A 22,814-nucleotide genomic window follows, 5' to 3' on the forward strand; every position below is an offset into this window, starting at 1 on the left:
TCATGGATTAGTGTAAACCAAACATGCAATCATCACAATATATAACTGAAACAAGAGCACATAGAAGAACCTCAATAGCTTTTATTAATGAAGAAATAAAGGTTCTGAGAGGATTACAACCATTGCAGGCTCCAACCCAGCAACACCTCCCAGCAGAAAGAATTGCTCTTCTTCACCTCTCTCAAACAATCACCCAATAACTCAAGAATGAAACCAACAACATATCATTACTTTGCACCAAATTCCAGCCTCCTGAGCTCATAGGAGAGAGCTCAATATATAGATGAATTGAGAAGGGATGAGTCAGCTTGCAACTGATGTGTAGCTGCCTTGTGTCCTCTCTCTCTTCAGTTAATCTTCAGTTGATCTTCAGTTGATCTTCAGTTCTTGAGTCCACTTGGTGAACCTTGCTTCCACTTGGAGAAACAAAGCCTCTGACTCATCACAAGGCGAAATACCTGACCCAAGTGTCATTTTTGGAAGATTCCAAAGCAATGACTCACTGTGCCACATGTCCAAACTCGCCCAACGCAGGTGGGCTTTGTTCTACCTGCTTTGCAACGCAGGTACACCATGGAGCAGTTGTGTTTCAGCGCAGAAGCCTAGTGGAGCACCTGCTTTGATTTCAGGATTGCTTGTTTTTGAGTGTTTTCAGGTGGAGAACTGATCTGAGAGTTGTTGGTTTGCTGACCTTGTTCCTCTAGGGGTAGGAACATCATGTTTAGGGAACTTTGGATCCCTTGGATTATTGACAATTCATGCTTATTGCTGTAAGGCACAAAATTGTCTATAACATTGATTATACAAGTAGATAACCTCCACACATGAAGATGAAAGCATATTTTAAACATGTTTAAAGTGAATTAAAATATAATAATAGAAAAATCAACAAAAATCTTGATACAATAATAATTCAAATAATTCTATTTAACAAAAATATATTAAAAATCACTATAAATTAACATTAATAAATAATTTATATAAAATCCCAATTTAATAATAAATAATTACCTAATTTATAAATGATTTATGTATAATCTTAATTTATATCAATTTAATGTGAGTTAAAGAATTGAGATAAGCCATTATTATCCCACACACGTTCATTCCTTTGCCCTCTCTCCATTTGCGAAGCCGAGGACTATCACAATACTTGCAAGAAAGCATTTGACACATCAGCTAGATAGCCACAACAAGCGACAGAGCAAAGCTATCTGTGTAAATACTTGTTCATAGATTCTCTCACATTTGATTCGTATCAAACAGTTCCGCAGGGGGCGAAATGGGAGGAAATCGGAGACGCAGCAGAAGCGACATCCCCAGGAGGAGCCGAAGCCCTCCTCATAGAAGACGTTACTAGGATTGCAGGGAGAGTGATCAATACAGGGAGTGAGATAGGTTCAGAGACATGTGCTCCACTCTGCCCACTATCCTTCTGGTCCAAAATATTTCTCTAGATGCGAGGTTCGTATCTTCATGTTTTCTTCTTAGTTTGAGGTTTCATACCCAATATTTTTAATGAAGTTGTCTTAAGTCAGCCATTCTTGGCTATACATTTTAGTCATCGAACAATGTATTGGGTCTTCAATCTTATTTTTTAAGTAAAAAGACTATTCTAGAATAGACTGTGGTTTTCCATGTGTTTTTTTCGGGGGTCTCATTAAAATCATTAGGGTCTGATAAATTTAGGGTTTGCAGTTTTTTGGTTTATTTTAAGCTTCGACAATGACAATGTCATTTTTTATGCAACCCCATGACGAAGAATAAGTTTCCACATTGAGTAGATAGGGTCACTTAACTATCGTTTTGTAGTGGTAGTTTAATTAGATTGAATAACTTGGCAACTGACCCCTGAACTTGGGGGTTTGCAAGGGTAAATAATTTTCTTAAAGAACCTCGGGGAGCGACTTCAAGGGTAATGATTTTCTTAAAGAACCTTGGGAGCTATTTTAAGAGAATAATAAAATTTGCGGGATTTAAGACGAAAATTACATAACATCATGCAAAATGGATGGTTTCTTATAGGAAACCTATCTCATTTTACTAATTCAAATGACACTATTTGAAATAATCCTAAAATTTCCTTCGAGTATAAAATGACCATAACTAGCATTTGCGAATTTTTTATTGAGTTTTTATTTTTAGTTTTAGCAGGGGTTTCTTCTATTTCATTTCCAAAGTGGCTTAAGAGCGTTGTCAAGACATGAATAGCTGGTAGGATCAGTATGGTCAAAACTTTTAAGGGTTGCCAAAAATATAGTAGGTTTTAGCTTTTTGTTATCCAGAGGGCTATCAAAAATACATTATGTTTTACCTTCTGTTGCTAGTTATCCAGATGCATTTTTGAACAACATTTTGTTTCCAAAGGGTTGTAAACGAATTTGAGGTTTTAACTGTGCTGTTAGTTATTTTGATACATTCCTGTACATTCGTCAACACTTATCTTATAGCAAAAATGTTGAGGAGTTTGTGTATTATTTGACACTTGTTCCCACTGAAATCAAAGAGATCATTGTATGCTCCTACCAAGGAATTGATTGTTAGTTTCTTTCTTCAAGTGTTAAATCTTAGCAACAAAATAATGAGAAACCAGATGATAAACTAGCATGAAGGATTGTAATAGGATATGGATTATTTTTAAGGGTTTACTATTAATGTGAAAGTTAAAAATCCCATCACTATACCCCAAATAAGTCAAAATCAAAATAATCAAGGAACTAAAGGAAATCAGAATTAGGAAATGTTAAGCAATGAATTTCTGTAAATGGGTAGGGTAACAATCCAGAAAGTTCCAGAAACTCGAGGTAGACTTTTTATGAAACTACATGAAACAGGGAAAATGACAAGAAGTTGATTCCAGCAACTTCAACTTGCCCACCAGATTTTTCTGGAACTTCAACCTGCCCAACACATTCTTCTACAATTTCGATATGCCCAACAAACTCTTCTGCAACTTTGACTTGCCCAACAAATTCTTCTACAACTTTGACTTCCCCAACAAATTATTACGCCCATCAAATGTAGAAACCCTAACAAGAGAGAGAGAGAGAGAGGCCCAAAAACATAGATCTAGTTCTTCTCCTTCCTTTTCGTCCTTTTACCAGCTTCTATCTTGAGAAGATCGAAATTTCTTTTGGTGAGTCATAATGAGGTTGAGTTCCTTCTTATTTATAGGCTTGTGAGGGGTACAAATTGCTCTCTTTAGGCTAACTTACCCCTTCATGTAGGTTGACTTGATCTTTGTGCATGGAGGATCTTTTGATTCTATTTTGAGGGCCTCTCGGGGATTCTTTTGAGAATCACTTTTTCAAAATCGTCGAGAATGCGGTAGATGATGGGGGTGAGAAACAAAATTTATGTGATTAGTAGTTAATGGAATTATTAGCGTCTTGGAGGCCAATAAAGAATATGACTAGGTTGCCTGATAAGAGGAGGCAAATTCAATTTTCAAAATCTATAGGAAAATTCAATACATAAATCTATTTTCTGTCATGGAACCTATGGGATATTTAAAACTTCAGCATAGAAATCTAATTTCTTTGGAATAATTGGTGAGAAACAAACAAAAAGAGTGAGTTCTAAATGTTCAAATCCAAAATTGAGATTGCTATGGTCTTGTATTTCATTTGTATTTGTTCAATCTCCAAAGAAAACTGGGAAGTGATAATTAATGAGAAATAATCACGTTATGATCAACAAAGTAAAATTAGTTGTTGGGATTAGGTTGCTTGAGCAATATTTTAGACTTTCAGCTAAATAGGTCACAAGTTTATCATTATGAACATTAATGTAGGAAACATGCACCTTTTTGGTTGCATCTTAAAAATGGATTTATAATTCAAAACCATAGAAATTTTATCACATATATTGAGAATGTTTATGTTTAGATTTAATAACAAGGTTCCAAGTCATTATGACAAAAAAATTTCCAATTATTCAAGACAAACTCAATTAATTATCAATTTAATAATAAAAAACAATTTTCATTTTTTTCCTTATTACTTTATAAAAGGGATATTGTGTCCTTATTCAGTTTGTGGAAGGCAAGGAATATGATTCTCAATACGACTTAAATGAGTGTTTCCTATTGAATATGGCACTGAATGAGCTAGAATTCCTTGTGGATTTCTAGTTTTTTTGTTGCCAACTCCAAAATTCCTACAAAGGTGGACGTTAAAGCTTTTTCCAAGAGATTTTTCATCATCCAGAAAAGGTAAAGGGTCTACTGGAACTGGGTGTATCGACCTTTGGTATCAGGGTCAAGGATGAGATCCTGCCATTCATTTAGCTCTAGTTCATTATTTGTTTCCTGTTGCTTCAATTCATTGTCCCAACCCGAAATAATCTAATGAGCCCATGGGTGTGCATTAGTCCAATAAGACTGAGTTGCTTCCAAGATTAAATCATTGTTATTTCTACGACCCCAATTTTGGGTGGTTTGAGGTTGAGCTTGAGTTCTTCCACAACCACAACCCTGGCCTTGGCTACGACCTTGACCACCCCTTGCATTTCTCCCTTGGGATGAAAGAGTGAGGAGAAAGAACATTAGGGAAAATATTGGACTTGAGGGATGCACTTTGGAGGGAAAGTAAATATGATAGATGCACTAACAACCCAACAGACTACAAACTCAAAGAGTTAGAGACCAAACCAACCATGAGATACTAAATGAAAATTCATTATATGGCAATATACCTAAATGTCTTTGTGTTAAGGGGAGAAAGCTCCTTGAGAATTAAACAAACTCTACTACCAGTGATGCCCTGCCAAAGGCTATCGAAATAAAGCGCAGGAGTTTGTTGGCAAGGAAACATAACGCAAAGAGGTAAAGGGACTAGGCTAGGAGGGATTGGTCCTTCAACTTGCTTGGTTGTTATTGGGAAATATGCAAAGCTTTTTCCCCTTCATGATTTGATAATGCCATGCCCTTTAGCGCAAATCAACAACAACAGAAAGAACATTCCCAAACACCTCCTAAGATTCCCATAGAATACATCGGGATCAACACTATATTCAATGACATCATCAATTTTCTTCAGTGCTTTCATTATGGAGTGAATGCGAAGAGATGATCGTATGCTCGAATGAAGGTTTGCGCAAAGTTGATTCAATTCCATTTGCAAACTCTCCTTGATTTGATGAATTCAGTGACGCGTCGTGTAAGCCAACCTCAATTGGATACAACTACCCAACTTTTTGATCCTCTTCACTCGTGCCCAACATAACAGTGTGAAAGTATCACAATCTAAAAATTTGAAAGTATGTATAGTCTACTATAAGGGGGGCTTCTAATGCCCCCACAAGTTGCCACGACGGGGGCTCTTAACGCCCCCAAAAGTTAGTATGAGGGGGGCTCCCAACGTCCCCAAACATTGCTACAAGGCAGTTTTAGACCACCCTAATAAGTTGCTACAAGGGGGGTTGTAAGCAGCCCTTGTAGGTTGCTACGAAGGGGGTTTTAAATTGCCCCCATAGGTCAATTTTCAAGGGGGTTTCAAATCGCCCCCAAAAGTGAATTTTTGGAGGCGATTTACAACCAACCTTGAAAGATGACTTTTGAGGGCTATTGCAATCACCCCTAAAAGTCACTTTTTAGGGCTAGTTAATATCTCTTAAAAGACCTTTTTGTTTGTCCTCACAACACCCTTAGGCTAGCCCACCTGAAGGACCCTCACACCTAATTGACTCAACTTTTGGGGCTAACCTTGACAAAGCCAAGGAGAATTGAACCAGTGCCTCATAATAGAGGGCCAATGACTTGGCGAGGGGGATTCAACCAACCATTTGGGCTACCCATCAGCTCTATCTCTTCAAATACCTTCCCTAAAAGGCTTGACATTTAGAGGTGATGCTTTGAAGGGAGGGGGGGTCTAAAAAATTTCACCCAAAAGTCATTTTTCAAGTTTGGAACCCCCTTTGAAAAGTGACACATTTGGGGGCAATTCATCTCTCTTAAAAAACCACCCCTAAAAGGCTTGACTTTTAGAGGTGATGCTTTTAGGGGCCACGGGGCGGTGAGTGAGGGTTTAAAAAACTACAACTAATGCTAAAACTGCTTCTAATTCCCACTTTTGGAGGTAGCGTACGACCCCCCCAAAAGTCTTTTTGTAGTACTGGTAGTTATCATTTTTGTCTCCAGAAGTCATTCTTTTTTAATGATTAACTATGCTTTGCTTCTTTCTAGGATCTCCTCTCAAGAACATGTTTCAACCAATTCTCAAGTTTGTTCTTCAAATTACTTTTTAATTATTTTTTAGATTTATACTTCTCTAATCTTCTATAAGAAAAGGACTTTCATTTTATACTGGCAAGGTGATTCCTTGAGTTAGAGGAAAGGAATATCCTTCCCTCACTAGTAAAGGGATTTCCCTGTAGAAAAGGAAAATGATTTCCTTTATTGAGAGAGCTACAAAATTTTCCTTATCAACGTCGATTGCATTACTAGCATATGCATCATCAACATAAATAACACATAAATGATCATAACTTGAAGAGTTTCTTTGAATTCACTTACCTCAAGTTTCTATGAAGAGGAACTATCAAGGCAAGTGAGGGAACCCAACCTTAAGTTCTCTTAAGAAACAATAATCCCATAATTGACAAGCCAATCTAGAAAGTCTTCCTGCCCAAATAATAAAGGCCTCTATCTTTTCTTGATTAACCATGATGCTTGTTGATGTAGTGACGATATCAAGACATTGTGTCATTCCCTCCACTAAACGACTGAATGAGCTTTGTAGTGAGAGCAAGGCCATCTATAAAATTCACATTAAGCAATTTCTCCCCATAAAGGAGGGGAATGCCTCAAAACGTTTGTTATAAATAAGAATCTTAAAGGAGAAATAATAACGCATCACTACAATACCACATAAATATGGGGCAAATGGTTTGGATCATTCATGACATTGCATGTGGGGTTTGGTCTAGGGTTTGTACTAGTTTTGTATGTTGATTCAACCCCTTTTATGGTATATAGGCTGGAAGATCATTTGCAATGTCGACCAAATTCGAGTCCCAGAGTAACTGGGTAAAGGGGTTGAGCTTTTATATGAAAAGGCCATGGATCCTGGCCAGTCTTCACGGTGGGGTTATTCAGTTATGGCATTATCAGATGGGAACATTGATAGATTTGATGAGCATGATGGGTCAGTTAGAGGAGTACATTTTCACAAGGCTCAGCCGTGTTTGTGTCTGTAGGTAAGCCAACTGGCTTGGATATTTATTGCATGTTTTGTGGTCCATGTGAACCTCTTTTTTTATGTATTTCAGAGATTGAGCAGCACTTTGAAACTAATCACCAAGGTTCATTTTTCAGTAGTTCCATCAATTGGATGATTGATATGGGTTTCAATGGATACATTTTTATATCCTGGAATGGTGGGTGTCTAACACCTTGGTGACATGGAGAGGGTCTTGAACACATTGGTGTTGTGTGAGTCCCTCATGTATTTTGACAAAATTTTCATGGATCAACTAGGAGATTACCTTTACTTTCTCTGTATTATAAAATGTCTGGAAATTACACACGTCTAGTGGCAAGTTTTGTAGTGGTGTCAATTGGGTCTAGCTTGGGTGGTTGGGAAGAAAATGTTATATTTCCATGTTTGTGAGTCAATTTTTGTTTGGAGCTCTTCTTCATGAGCTATTAGGAATAGAGTCAATTTTTGTTTGGAGCTATGAGGAATATCTTAGTCTCACTACCAGATGGAGGGTGGGGTGAGAAATTACACGCAAGGAAAAAGGTCGCAAGGTAATCAAACTGGTATACCTAGTTTAAAACCTTCTGAATGGGCAGGGATTGGGCTAGATGACAAGTCCTTGGTGATTTTGGCAGGCTTAGAAATGCCTCTCATAGTGTAGCCACTTAGCCAAAGGAGAGCTGCAAGAAAAAATCCCACCCTCTCCCATCCAAGGAACAAAGTTATTTTAGAATTGGTAGGTTTAGCGAAGCTTCCCAGCCATGTAGCTTCTTATGTAGACATTGTGCGTGTATATTTAGGACATCTAAAGAGTAGTGTCTTTGATTGTAAATGATATTAACTACAAGTCATCTGACATAACAGTCAAAAATACAATTATGAAAAGTTGTTATAACTCCAATTTACTTGTTAATGTTACAAGGAATGACTTTAAGATCAATATATGGAACTACAATATGCACCGTTGCCCATATCTAGAGAGTTAAGTTCCACAATGAATATCCTTAGATTGTCAGTTCCAATGACGAACAAACAATAACGATATGGAACTAGAAATATTGAACTTGTATCTGACCTTACTGGAGACATTTTTTGTGTAATGTGTGTTTCTTTTCATCCTAAGGAAGATTTGGTCATTTGAAGCCCCTTGGATTAGATTGATTGTGTATGGGATATTTGTGCTCCAAGGAGGAAAACCATTTGTTGATGATATTAAGGTTAACACAAATGAACACAGATATTTTTGGAGAGGGTGATTTTGTTGTCAAATATGTTTAGGAATTTCATGATCGTGGAGTGAACTGGGCTACTGCTTTTGATCCTAGCTTGCCATTGATTGTGTCAGGAGCAGATGGTCACCAAGCAGATTGAATGGCATGAAAATTCAATTGCTTGGTGAAGTTATGTCTATTTCATTAGAGATATATTAACTTCTTTTTTCTGTTACTCCTCTTTCTTGAGTAGCATCTCAGTTTGCATGTAATTCATTTTTGAAAAGTTAGTTTGTTTTGTTCTCGGATACCAAGGCCTGGCAAGTTGGATAATTTAAGAGGGCATGTGAAAAGTTTGTAGATAATTCATTTTTGAAAAGTTAGTTTTGTTCTCAGAGATCAAGGCCTGGGAAGTTGAATACTTTAGGAGGGCACATGAAAAATTTGTAGATAATTCATTTGTGAAAAGTTAGTATGTTTTTTGTTCTCGGGTACCAAGCTTGGGAAGTTGGATATTTTAACTTTTAAGAGGGCATGTGAACTATATGTCTCATGTGATGTTCCATCCATGTCATGACATTATTGTTAAAATTTAGAATATAAAATTATCTAAGTTTGAGATGTATCCAAGTATTGTAGAGGTGTCCAAACATTTTGTAGAGACCGTGATTGCTTCTGGATCCTTGTAGCACATCTTGATATGAATCTTCTTGCTACTGGGCATGACCGTGGGATGATTGTTTTCAAGTTAGAAAGAGAAAGATCTACTTTTGTTGTTTATGAGGGCACCCTATACTGCAACAATGACCATTTTTTGTTTGCTCATCAATTTGCAACTCAAAAATACTCTCAACTTATATAGATAAGAAGGGTTGGATCCATGAAGTGGATCAAGGATGATGATCATCGTTGTTTAGCCCCATGGAGAATGTTGTCCTAATACATTTGGATGTTGAAGGTGGGTGATATGAACTTATTCTTGGGCCATAGGATAGTGTTGGGACTTGGGAGAAGTGACACAATGCAGGAAGAAAAGACAATGACTTGGAGGACCTGCTGCCTTTTTTGCTTGCAATCAATTGACAGTCACTGACATGAGTCATAACCAAGTGATAAAAATCTCAGAAATAAGGTGATCAAGAAGTCTAGTTGTCCAGTAACTGTGGATACAATTTTCTGTCTAGGAACATAAAACCTTCTTCTTAGGCCAGAAGATAGTGTTGGGACAAAAGAGTGACACAATGCATGAAGAAAAGACAGCAACCTTGGTTTGCAATAAAGGATTGTACCTGGGGACCTCCATATTCCATTTGTTAAATACATTTAGTCAGATGACATGGAAAATGTAGCCTTGTTGAGAAAGCATGCAATCATCATTAGAAGCAAGGAGCTTGTACATTGTTCTCGGCATAAGATTATTTGTGTTCAAACTTAAGAGTGGTGCTCAGGGTGACAATTGTGCTTTGTTCTCTTCCAAATAGAAACAGTGGCCTTATTGGAACACTTGATGTTCAAGTATTTAGAATGAAGGTGTCTGAGAATTTTGTCAATTGCATGAATGAGTTGGAAATAACCGTGTCATACAGATTGATGCATGAGTATATATTCAAGTTGGCACTAATAAAAACGATGTATGGCAATGTTATGAGCATGATTAGGAACTAATTTGTGGACAGGTAGTGATTTCTTAGCTGCATCTAAAGGACTTCCCAGAAGCGGCTCTTCACTTTTTCAAAGACAAGAAGGCACGATTTAACTTAGTAGTGTAGGGTGAAACTATTCAAATTGATGTTGCTTCTGCAAAACAAAGAGATGTTAAGGTCACTGTTATACACTTGGAACTGAGGCCCTTTGGTAAGGAAATGCTACCATTGTTGAATATGCTTACCAAAGATTAAAGAATTTTGAAAGGCTTTCATTTTGTATCTTGTCATGGACAATATTGATAAGTTTTTGAAGATGTTGGGGATTGCATAAATATAAAATGATGTTATGGGTCAGTTTCACAATGTCCATATGTGAGTGCAATAGTTCATGGGCTTACAAAGATTGTTGATATGCTTGTACTTAATAGTTAGGTGGAAATCTGCCCACTCTGCCATATGGAAAGAAATCATCACTTATTGTGCCTCCTCCATCAATTTTTCTCAATCGTGAATGGTTGTTATTGAGGGTTACCGAAGGCCTTTTTGAGGGTGGGTTGGATAATGCAGGGGTTGTAGTCCATGAAGAAGAGGATGAAGGAGCTGCAGCCAATAGGGGTTAAGACCTTGACACTTATGGTGGGTTGGATAATGCAGGGGGTGCAATCCATGAAGAAGAGGATGAAGGAGTTGTAGCCAATAGGGGTTAATACCTTGATACTTATGGAGTTGAAAAACAAAATGGCGAGGTTGTAGTGGTCGATGATAGAGAAGTGAGAGGAGACAATGACGATGAGGTAGGATGGGATGTAGAAGATTTGAAGCTCCATACAGATGTCTAAGCTGCAAAAGTTGTAGGTACAACTCATAATGTCATTATTTATGCCATCACCACGTATGCTAGTAATTCAAATATGGATACAGAAAATATTTTCTTGCAGGTGAGAATGCAACTACTAGTAACATTAATATGGTGATGCAACTCTCAAGTCAACAATTTGGTATTAATAATTTCACTCCATTAAAAGTTAAAACCTTTGTTTTGGATCTTTACATGGGCAGCCAGACATACCTCCCTACATTTGTTTCTGCACTATGGTCTTCTTAGCAATAGAGGGAGGTTGGAGTGAGACTGCTAGCTCAAATGTCAGAGGTCCATGAACTTTGGTATTTAAGATTTTTCTATTAGATGAGAAACTTAGACTATCTTCCAAAGCCACAACAGATGGGAAATTAGCTTACAAAGCCACAACACATGGGAATTTTAGTGAATCATTAAGGTTATTTTTTACAATCTTGCATGCAATTCCTGTTATTGCTGTAGATTATGTTTAGGAGGTTGAGAAGGTGAAGAAATTGATTGGAATTTCTAAATAATGTGTTTTGGGTCTTCAAATGGGGGTCAAGAGGATGTTAAAGATCATATTGTCGAACAACAAGAGCTTGTAGCCTATTTTACTCATTGCAACATTCAAAAAGTCCATTTGAGGTTGGCTTTGCCAAACACCATAGATGTTTGCTAGGGAAATTTAGTACAACTGCTAACTTGGCTTGACAACTGCTAGCAAATTAGCTCGCTGCAAACCATGTAACAAAGGCCCAACAAGTTCTGTAGGCATGTGGGAGGCAGTTGCAGGATGCTAAAAACATTGAGTTATGACTTCAGAAATCCTTTTGTTGTTTTTGGAGCAATTTTTGCACCTTTATATCGTGGTCAGAAGTATGTGTCTTATCCACATTGTACACCACACTTTATTCCAATCATAAAGGGAAATCTATGTGCTATATGTGAGCTTGCAGTTGTGTTCTGGGTCTTTAGATGCAGTTCAAGAGAAAGGAAGTTAAGGATGATACTGTTCAACAGAAAGAGCTTGCAGTTTATTTTAGTCATAGCAACCTTCAAAAATTCCATTTGAGGTTGGCTTTGCTGAATACCATGGGTGTTTGTTATATGGGGTGGAGCTTTAGTACAACAGCTAACTTTGCTTGATGACTATTGGAAAGTGAACCCCTGCAAACCATTCAACAAAGGTAAAACAAGTTCCGCAGACATGCGAAAGGCAGCTGCAGGATGCCAAAAAATTGAGTTATGATTTTGACTTCAGAAAGCTTGTTGTTGGTGGTGCAGCAACTTTTACAACTATATACCATGGTTAATCAAAAGGACGAGTCCTGACCATATTATACAACATGCTTTGTTCCAGTCATACAAGGAAATATCTACCCTATATGTGAGCTTTCCATTATGGGTTCTGATTCTTCTAGGTGCTGAATGTGCATCTTTATTTCAAGAAATTTCATTATCCATGCATATTTCCATATCAATATTGCACTCTCTACCTTTGAGATCCACGTTGAGAGATATGGTAGGACAATCACTAACAAGTCTTGGACAGACTTGAGGGTCTTCTTAAGAGATTGGAGGAGGTTGTTTATTGATCACTGAAGTGACAGTAGAAGTAAAACTTTCCATGTTTTTTCATTGTTTACAATTTGAAATTTCAATCTGTGTTTTTGCTTCCCTTTCTCAGTCTCAGACAATGAAAAGTGCCAGTAATTTAGCTTTAGGTCTGGAGAATTTTTGATAGACCCCCCTGGGTGTTTTTCCTATCTTTATCATGCAAGTGTTCTAGTGGTTTGTCTGAGTAGAAATAGGCACTAGGGTCTTATTATTCAACATCAGAAAGAAACGCAATTGTTTGAATGCTTTTTCATATGTAGGTCCTGTCAGAATCAGAACTGGTCAAATCGCCCTGTTGGACTGGGCATGGTATTGAACCAGCTCGCTGACTAGACTGGTACCTAACCAGTACAAACTGGCCCTAATTGGCTGGACAAGGGACTTAAATTTTTTTGAAATTTCTGAATGAATTTTCTTGTACATGCAAAACAGAGTTGGTTTATTCTTTTGATGAGGACTATAGATGCAAAGTAAACATTTGTGAATTTTTCTTAATGCTTGGAAATCGCAATCCTCTCTTAATTATGACTCAAAATTTATAACTCTGAAGTTGTTATGTGTTTGAATAAAAATTATTTTACAAAATGCTTAAAAGAATTGGTTTGCCTCTACATAATAGTATTCATGTCTATATTTGTATGTTGGCCATAGGGCTTTAGATTTGGGTTTATATCTTTGTTTACACGGGTATTCTAAGTTCAGAACATAACCATCACTTTTACACTAGAAAGGCTTGGAAATTCTATAGTCAGCTATTTGTGCTACATGCACTTGAAAAGGTGTCATTTATTTGCTAAAACCAAGGCATCTTTTAATGCAATTGACTCACAGCAGGAAGGAAATCTATGACACAATTTAGATTTGCATTATTTGTATATTTACATGTCTATATGATGAAAATTTAGTAGTGGCATATATTTTATTCACACTGCCTAGGAAACTTACACTATGTGGCTTCATTCCTAATCTCAAACTAAACCTCGTAGCCAAATACTGCTTCATCTCAGGAACAAATTATAAGGCCTTTAGGGCTTCAACATCTAGGACTCTTTGGTCTTCCTTTATCTTTGGAGGCAATGTCGTTTGAAACTCAATGCATGTTATATTAGGATCCAAGGGACCAAACTTGGCGTATAAAGAAAAAGCAATACTTTCTACACATGTTTTTATTACCAAACTAGGTGCACCAAACCTTTTTTAAATCCCGAACACTAGTAGTAAAATTGTAGCATTTCATAGTAAGCTGTCTTCTGTAACTGATATCAGAGGAAGAGATTGCTGCAGTAGCAGAAGGAGAGATTACCATGGGAAGCATAGGGTTTCAAGAAACAAAGAACTGATAAGGAGAGTAGGTTGTTTTTCCAGATCGAAAATGTATCACAAAAGGGTTATTTGGGCCCTCAAGGAAAAGAATGGGGGCAGTTTTTCCTGACATGCCAAACAATCGAAAATGTATCACAAAAGAGGTATTTGGGCCCTTAAGGAAAAGAACAGGGCAATTTTCCCTAGCATGCCAAACAACCGTAGGTGCCCAAATCCGATGAAAACCCTCCCAAATTCTATCCTGCAGAAGACGTGCTTGATTAGACCCACTTCCTTTTCACACAGTAAATCAATAGTTTGTTGAGTGCCCAGATACCCAAAAACTGAGATTGCTAAACCTATCAATCATAATTCTGAAAAAGAGTAATGGGAAATTGGGAATCCAAGGCTTATGATGAAAAAATTATTAACCTTATGCTTGGCACCTGTGTCAGAGCTCTGGAATAATGAAGAGAAAGGTAATCAATGGGGAGAAGAGGAACTTAGGTCTTTCAATGTTGTACAATTCTTACACATCCATGCTTCATTAGGTAAAAGTTGTAAACACGATAGAGTTGTAAACTCTAGCATGCATAAAAAAGGAGCTAGAAAATCCAAAAAAGAGTAGAACCTTGTTGCATAGATGGCAGCTTCAACATTGCCCATTGCTTCACTCAGTTAAGCAGCACCCTATTCTTGGCACTGTCCACATTGCAGACACCAACCCTGATATTGAATCCTTTGGATAAGAGTTAGGTTACAATCTGTTTTTCGTTGTTTTCTGTGGCACCTGCAACTAATACCCTATGCCCAGTGCAATAATTCAATGCCGAAGGTATGGTATGGCGGACGGTGATAGACTGACCAGTGGGAAGGAGAAGGGTACTGTTAAAATTGGCAACTAGGGCCAAACTCCATGTGGGTCTACTTATTCATGGCAGCTTATATTTTTCCTAGATTCCTCTCATCGAGAGGTGTAGGATTGATCTAAAAATCATCCGATTCCGACATGTATTCATGGAGATATGAATTTAATTGTGTTATGTGACAATTCGTCAAGGTCGGCGAACAACCAAATTACCCCATCTATCTTCAACATTTTACTATAAATAGAAGAGGTTTGCAAGTCATTTGAGACACACACTCACACCTCTTGTGATCTCTTCCTCCCCACTTGTTTGGGTTTTAGTGGAAGGAAGAGTTCCTAAGAGAATATGCTACCCTAAGAGAAGATGCCCTAGCTCCTAATGCTGGCATGGAGATGAAGGCCTAACACAGTTATGAAGATAGGCTTCTAACACTGCCCTAAAGTCCTGAGCCCTAGCTGCACACACAACGATGTCAAGGAGGGCAGTGAAGTGTAAGCCCTCATAAAAGAGGCTTACACTCAGCTGAAGGATAAGCCTAAATGCCCTAGCCGCTGGTCACAATTTGCTGTTACAAGAGACCCTCAAAACGCAGTAAAAGAGAGCCTTAATCTGATGTCTGAACAACTCCTAATGTCCGCTGTCATAATGGAGACTCTATCCACTGAATTGAGATCTATAAGCTGACCTAATGATAGGGAATACACAGTCACCCTAACGTTGTCCTTGAGTGCCCTAAACATTGTGGCCATAGTCAAGGAGGATGCATATACTTAGCCTTCTATATGCTACTCATACGCTGCCCTAAGCTGCAGGAAGGAGGCCTAGAAGAGGCCCTAATCTCAGGCCTGAAGAAGACTTAATTCGTTGTCACAAATACAACTAACATTGCAAAGGAAGCCTAGCAGCAACAATGTTAATTACAACTGTTCTAAGGCATAGGTAAGTTGGGGGCAACTGTCTCTATATTAGAAGTCTGAGGGTATCGCTGCCATTTAAGAACTTGGTAGCTAGCTGCTTTGCTAGGCTGCAAGCCATAGCAAGAAGGTAAGTGTTATAGACAATTTTGTGCCTTGCAGCATCAGGCATGAATTGTCAATAATCCAAGGGATCCAAAGTCCCTAAACATGATGTTCCTACCCCTAGAGGAACAAGGTCAACAAACCAACAGCTCTCAGATCAGTTCTCCACCTGAAAACACTCAAAAACAAGCAATCCTGAAATCAAAGCAGGTGCTCCACTAGGCTTCTACGCTGAAACTCAACTCCTCCATGGTGTACCTACGTTGCAAAGCAGGTAGAACAAAGGCCACCTGCACTGAGCGAGATGGGACAAGTGGCACACTGAGTCATTACTCTGGAATCTCCCAAAAATGACACTTGGATCAGGGATTTCGCCTTGTGATGAGTCAGAGGCTCTGTTTCTCCAAGTGGAAGCAAGGTTCTCCAAGTGGACTCAAGAACTGAAGATCAACTGAAGAGAGAGAGGACACAAGGCAGCTACACATCAGTTGCAAGCTGACTCATCCTTTCTCAATTCATCTATATATTGAGCTCTCTCCTATGAGCTCAGGAGGCTGGAATTTTGTGCAAAGTAATGATATGTTGTTGGTTTCACTATAGAACTATTGGGTGATTGCTTGAAGGAGGTGAAGAGGAGAAATTCTTTCTGCTGGGAGGTGTTGCTGGATTGGGGCCTTCAATGGTTGTAACCTTCTCAGAACTTTACTTCTTCCATTAATAAAAGCTATTGAGGTTCTTCTATATGCACTTGTTTCAATGATGTATTGTGATGATTGTATATTTGATTTATGCTAATCCTTGAATCAGTTATGATTGCATGCTTCTTGTAGTTTCCTCCTTTGTTATTTTGCAGGATCTCATTGTAGCTGGGCCAGCAAAAGAGCAAAGAGCTAGGAGCAAGCAGCAAAGAGAAGAGATTGGAGAAAATATTAAGCGCAAGGCAACGGTTAGTGCATTTCTTCATTCTCTCTTGCTTTCATAAAGAAGTAAACCTTAAGTAGTTTTATTTACAGTTGTTGCTGAGGTACTATCACCCTTAGAGTGGGATAGGGTCATCCGAATCGGATACTTTTCCCTACAACAAACTGGCGACTCCGCTGGGGATCGTATCTGTTTGATTGTTTGTAGTATTTTGCTATTCATTTCCTGAACAAAAGAGTACCAAATCGAAAAGCTTTTGACTATATCAAAAGCGAAGTAGAGGGCAGCTACTCTAGCTCATTTCTGAGCATGTTCATGATTTGAAGAGCTTATCTACAAGGATCCTTGTAAGCTCTTAGTGATAGCTTTTCATCTTCCTTGTCATCCCTTAGTGTGTGCTCGACTGATAGCTTCTGATTTGAGCAAAAACTGTGAATTTTTGAGAAAATTGTGACCCGGAAACTGAGAAAACGCAACTTTCATTTTCCAAAGCAGGTAGTACACAGGCTACCTGCTTTGCAATGCAGGTCCCGAAGGGGCTACCTGCGCTGAGAGCCAGACTGGCTGTGCAGCACCTGCGTTGGCCCAATTTTGCCTTGTGCATTTGGGGTTTCCTCCCTTTTTCTTGCCTGTTTTCACTATAGATTTTGCAGCCAGTTACCAGTCTTGTACCTGTTTTGAAACCAACCTTACTTGCCATCATTCCGCCTCTATTATATAACGAAATTGTACTTGTTCTTTTGTATTTCTTACATCATTTACAATTTCCCATAACGAAAGTGAACTAGTCTTGCTTTGGCCTCTTAGATCTGAACCTGTGTTAGGCATTTTGCTGGTCTAAAGAGTTAGCTTGTTTGCTGTCCATAGCTGATTAGTCTTTTTACTTTCGTCATTATGGTTTGATTTCATGTATTTCTAGTGATTAAACAAGTAAATCTTAAAGTGTCTTTTGATTTTGGACAAGCTTGTTTGTTTTCGCTTTAAATCGAAATCAAAGTTATATAACAACTTTCTTTTTGTAATACATCAACATTAAGAAAGGGAAAAGAAAATACATGCATTGTACATTTTGCATTTGACTGTTTGCATGCTGATTTAGGAAATTTTGCATTAGTGTGTGCTCTATGATCTGTGTGAAAAGATTTGCCTTTCTTCTCCTCAGTAGTTAAGATTTTCAAAGTTGAAAGATTGAAAAGTTTGCTTCTCATCTTAGACTGCATTCAGGAATTTGTTACATACATCTCATGGTGATCCTTAAAGGCAAACTGCTAAGCAAGATCAACATTAAAATAAATCCAATTTACTTAACAACGCTTTGAAACATAACGCAAACACATAGAGGTCTAGGTAGAGACGTGTTCCGGCGTCGTTAAACGTAGTGACTGTCGATCTCTACGAAGGTGGGTGATTCCTCATGAGAGTCAGTGGCACTAATACGGACTTGTGCTCCCACGTACCGTCGCGTATATATTGGGAGACCCCTATAGGAACAAAGCCTTTATCCATAGGAAGCCATGTCGGCCGCCCCACTGATCGCGATGCAGTGAACACAGCATTCACGAAGATCGACCACCCGTACCGTAAAACGTATTTTGTGGTTTCGCGAAAAGTTTGGCACACCCTCTGCCTAGAACTCCAGAGTAGTTTCTTTTGGCCTTTTTCAAACTCTATAACTGAAAAAGTCCATCCGAGCATTTGTCACTTCGGGCTCGTTAAAACATCGAAGGAGACTAGAGTCATCTTTAGCTTTTTCTCGACTCTTAAAACATGAAAAAGCAGAGTTGTGTCTAAAGCGTCGTTAATAAAATTTATTTTAAACGGAACATAATCACCTATTATTCCTGTGTTGATCTTTCAGTTGAAAAGCATGGAGCCCACCAACCAAGGAAGTCACCTTGGCGGAAGTCCCAGTCCCTTCTCCTCTTGGGGAGATGTTGGTGCGCCCCATATGGCCACATTGTCATTTCCAGGATTGACAATTGGCCTACCTGTATGGCTCTTTTCAACTAATGTAGTTCAGACCACCACAAATCCTGAGCAGTCGAATCAACAGTCAGACCAATCTAGAGCTACCCACCAGCCTTCCACTTCTTACAATTCTTCCTCTGATCCTTCATCTTCGCAAGGTAGAGCCGGCAAAATTCAGCCTCCCATGGAGAAGAAGGAAAAGAAGAATAGAGAAAAGAAGCAGAAGGGGCCTATGGCGAAGGCGACTGGGGGCAAGCAAAAGACATCTGACAAAAATCCACACACTGCACCGACCGGGCCTAAATCGCCATGTGTCATTTGCAAAGGGACCCACTTCCACCGTGATTGTCCTTGTATTCCCCGGATACTAAGGGACTGGTCCCCCAGGTTGCACAATCCGGTAGCATCAACCTCTGATAGACATGTTGATTGCATTCCGTCAACTAGCGAGAGTGAAGGACAAAGAGGGAGACCAAGATCACCCTGCAGACTGTGTGAAGGCGATCACGCCATCCACCGTTGTCCATTCTTAGATGAGGCGAAGAGAGTTTTGGAAGATCGTCCGGTTTCACTGTTACGACTTCCTCCTGGATACTAAAAACTCGTGCCAAGTCCCTCGATAGTTGAAAATCCAGCTGGCCCGATCAAGTGGTCAGCTGAAGTGTCGGTCATTGAGAATGAACCTACTGAATCCAGACCAGACGAAAGTCTAAAGGTCGAAACGGTAGTTGACCCGGTTCTTCCTTCAGAGGTTTCATCCTCAAATGACACCGTCGTTGAAGATTCATCTTCGAATGACACCCTCACTGAAGAGAATAAGGATGACACCATCCAGATTCTTTTCATCAACACATACTCTGATGAGCATCAGGGCAACGCGCCCATTCCTTTATCGCAGGAAGGAACATCGTCAGGGTCGTATCCGTCCGTGTATTCGGTCCCACCACCAAGCAACCTGGTTGTGTCCTTTGATTGGAATCAACTAGGCAGACCCCGGTTACCAGCCAGTATCCCATTCAGAATCATCGTCCAAATCTACAGAATGGTGATGGCTGGAACTATCATTGATGAAGGGGCATCTGTGAGTATCCTTTCCTCTATTGCTTGGAAAGCACTGGGTTCCCCGGCGCTTTTACCTGAGATGAGAAATCTATCAGGTTTTGATAAAGGAACCAGTCACCCGTTAGGGATTCTCCCCAATGTTCCCGTTACATTGAAGGGGAAGACAGTTCATATGAACGTCATGGTCGTCCAAGGACCCTTGGTGTATAACTTACTCCTTGGACGAGACTATATATATTGCATGGAGGCGATAGTGTCCTCACTCTTCAGAGTTATGTGTTTTCCGCACGAAGGAAGAATGGTCAAGCTCGTAGACCAACTTTCATTTCCAGGATCACGCATCGCAAATAGTCAAATACCATCCCTTAACGGTTTATTCACTCAAGGAATGCCTCCACCCCCGGTTCTACTTCCCGATGAATGCGAGTGATTCGGAAAGATGTAACTGGGACCCAGGGGGCATGCACCCTGGCCTGCCTTGGGCAGAGGAAACCTTGGGTATAAAGTTAATTTCCGCAGAAGAATGGGACTAGTCCGTACCCCGTCCGAAAGAAGGAAGAGAGGGTTGTTCTAGGATAAAGTTCTTTTGTCAAAGTTATGTGAGTGAGATAATCAGCTTCTCGCTCCCTTTGTCTAAAAAGTAGGCTCTCCTGAGGGAGGAGATCCATTTGTGGCGGCAAGTAGCCACCATCTTTGAAGGCAAGCCTCACCCATTAAAACATATGTTTTGAAGGATAAGTAGGGGCAGCCTCCAAAGAAAGAGATGAAATTGCTGCAACAAGTAGTCACCATCCTTAGCAACCTAATGATAGACATCGTCGGGAAAAAGAGTTTAGTTTGCGGCAGCGAACAGAACCATTTTTCGGATAGTAAGAAAGAGGCAGCGCCTTGAAATTATACTTTATACCTGGGGGCATGCGAACCTTTTGGAGTGCAAGCACGGGACGACTATTTATTTTTTAAATTTTTAGGTCCTCCCTTTAAACCTGTAGGTCTAACCCGTTAAACTCGTAGGATTAGTCGTTTCCAGCTTGCATAAAGAAAGGATGTGGGGCAAAAGTCAAAACTTTCCAAATAGGAGCATAGCTTCGTGAGATAAAGCTCCTTAAAAAATAGCTATCTCACTTGAGGCGTTTCTTGTATTATGACTGGTATATTCGAGCAGTTTTAGCACACAGTTCATGCTCGTTAAAAAATAAACGCAAGATCCGAGCAGTTTTCGCACATAGTTCATGCTCGTTAAAAAATAAACATAAGTTGTGAGCAATCTTCCCCTAGAGTTCAAGCTCACCCAGAAAAAATGAACCAGTAAATAACCTTGGTAAATGTAAACTTTAACAGCCATATTAAAAGCCATTGGTCGTGTTTATATGCCATCACCTCCATCCGTTCATTTGGCCAATCGTTCATCTCCATATGTTTGTTTACCCTTTTTTGAGGAACAGCTGCAAAGAGTGATTTCACTTAGCCATCCTTGTGACACTGCCGTGATTGGAAAATTCCAACCTGTACCTGGAATCTGCTGCTATCCCTGTTTATCACTCGTTCCTCAAAAGACGAGTCTTCTTTGAGCTCTTTTCTCCTAACTCGTAAAATATGAAAAGTTTGCCGAGTTTTGGCCTTCCAGCTCGTTAAACGACCGGAAGAGCTATCCCTCCTCTAGATTTTAATCTTTTTGGACCTGAGGGATTATTGCACAAAAAGATCGAGCGCTTGTTTTTTTCGGCTCGTTAAAGCAATCAAAAATTCATCCCTTCTGTATTGTTTTATACTTTTTCGGACTTAAGGGATTAGATGACGAAAAAGGAATTCTGGAGTTGACTTTATGTACCTTTTCAGACTCTCTAAAAATGAAAAAGACCGAGTTATCCTTGTCGTTAGACTCGTTAAATTCATTAAATAGCGACAAACTTGTCTTTAGATGAGAACGAGTTTCCCTATCGCTAGGCTCGTTAAAACATAGCGATGGGCTTGCCCGAAGGGCAGGTTATAGAACAAGCATATGTTATCCTCCTCAAGCTTGATAAAAATAAAGAGGTACTGGTCAGCAATGACTGGGGAAAAATTGGGAGAACCTCACAGCTTTAATGGTAGCAAGTCGCTCTTGAACATGACACTTTGTCCTCCGTATCACATCGGGTTGGGTTGTTTCATTCACCGGTCTCATCACCATGGTCCTCGCCACACCATCCACATTTGGGGTAATGCTACCAATCCATCACATCAGTGTCGTTATATGTTCAAGAGATGTTGTTCTGCAAAGAGTCAACCGTGTCCCATCCACTGCCATACATTGTCCTTCATCCATTTCATGACCGCCACCCTGAATCATACATCACAGTTTGTTTTTCACCTCATCACAATCACTAGCTCCGTTCCGTGTCACTGATGTGGGATTCATTAAGGCCCTCCTTTGACGGATCGCTCCTTGTCGACATCAGCTCATTATCCAAGGAGTTGATCTAGGAACAACCCCTTCAGTACTTTGAAGCTTGCATGCCTCAATGGCAAGTTTCTCACTTCCGGCGACATGTATACATCAATGACCTTCGACCAGAAGATTTTGCATGGTGGTCGACGCCAAGTCCTTTATTCCCACCATGTGAATTGTACTGCTGTACCTTGAGGGTCATCATCCTTATCGGTGATTCCTCTCGCGCTTGTTAACGGTTTACATCATTGACCGGTAATAAAGCGATGTCTTTCCATGTTCGACTTCAAGAAATTCTCACATGGATCGACTTGTACATCGAGTGAAGATCGGAAGAGATTGAAGACCCCGGATCTAGTTTCATCCATCCGGGCTGCGATATATATTCAGGATATAAAGACATTTGATATGTACATCATTGCAGCAGATGATCATCCTTCTCAAAGGATGATAATTTCAGCAGAGAATTATCAGTCTATCATCAGACGATCGTCTGTGCTATGTACCAAAATGAATTTATAAAGCTGAGCATGGGAATGCCCGCCTCAGCTAGATCATGAAAAAGAATGAAAAATAATGTATTGTATTGTATCTTATTACAGGACACTTCTCAGCAGATTGAATGAACTTCGGATCCTCCTAATAAAGCATTTCACCCGATAAACGACCTCATACTTTAGGGGGCATCTGTTAGAGACAATTTTGTGCCTTGCAGCATCAGGCATGAA

The 22,814-nt window shown here is 39.4% G+C and overlaps 1 pseudogene; it reads left to right on the plus strand.

Annotated features, from left to right (window-relative positions):
* The first annotated feature begins 6,994 nt into the window (after positions 1-6,994).
* Positions 6,995-9,427, plus strand: LOC149249903 (coatomer subunit alpha-1-like; annotated as a pseudogene).
* The last annotated feature ends 13,387 nt before the right edge of the window (positions 9,428-22,814 follow it).

Source organism: Pinus tabuliformis, chromosome 7 (assembly GCF_031772625.1).
Source record: "Pinus tabuliformis cultivar Carrire ecotype Pingquan chromosome 7, CPIR1, whole genome shotgun sequence".
In the NCBI taxonomy this organism is placed as follows: domain Eukaryota; kingdom Viridiplantae; phylum Streptophyta; class Pinopsida; order Pinales; family Pinaceae; genus Pinus; species Pinus tabuliformis.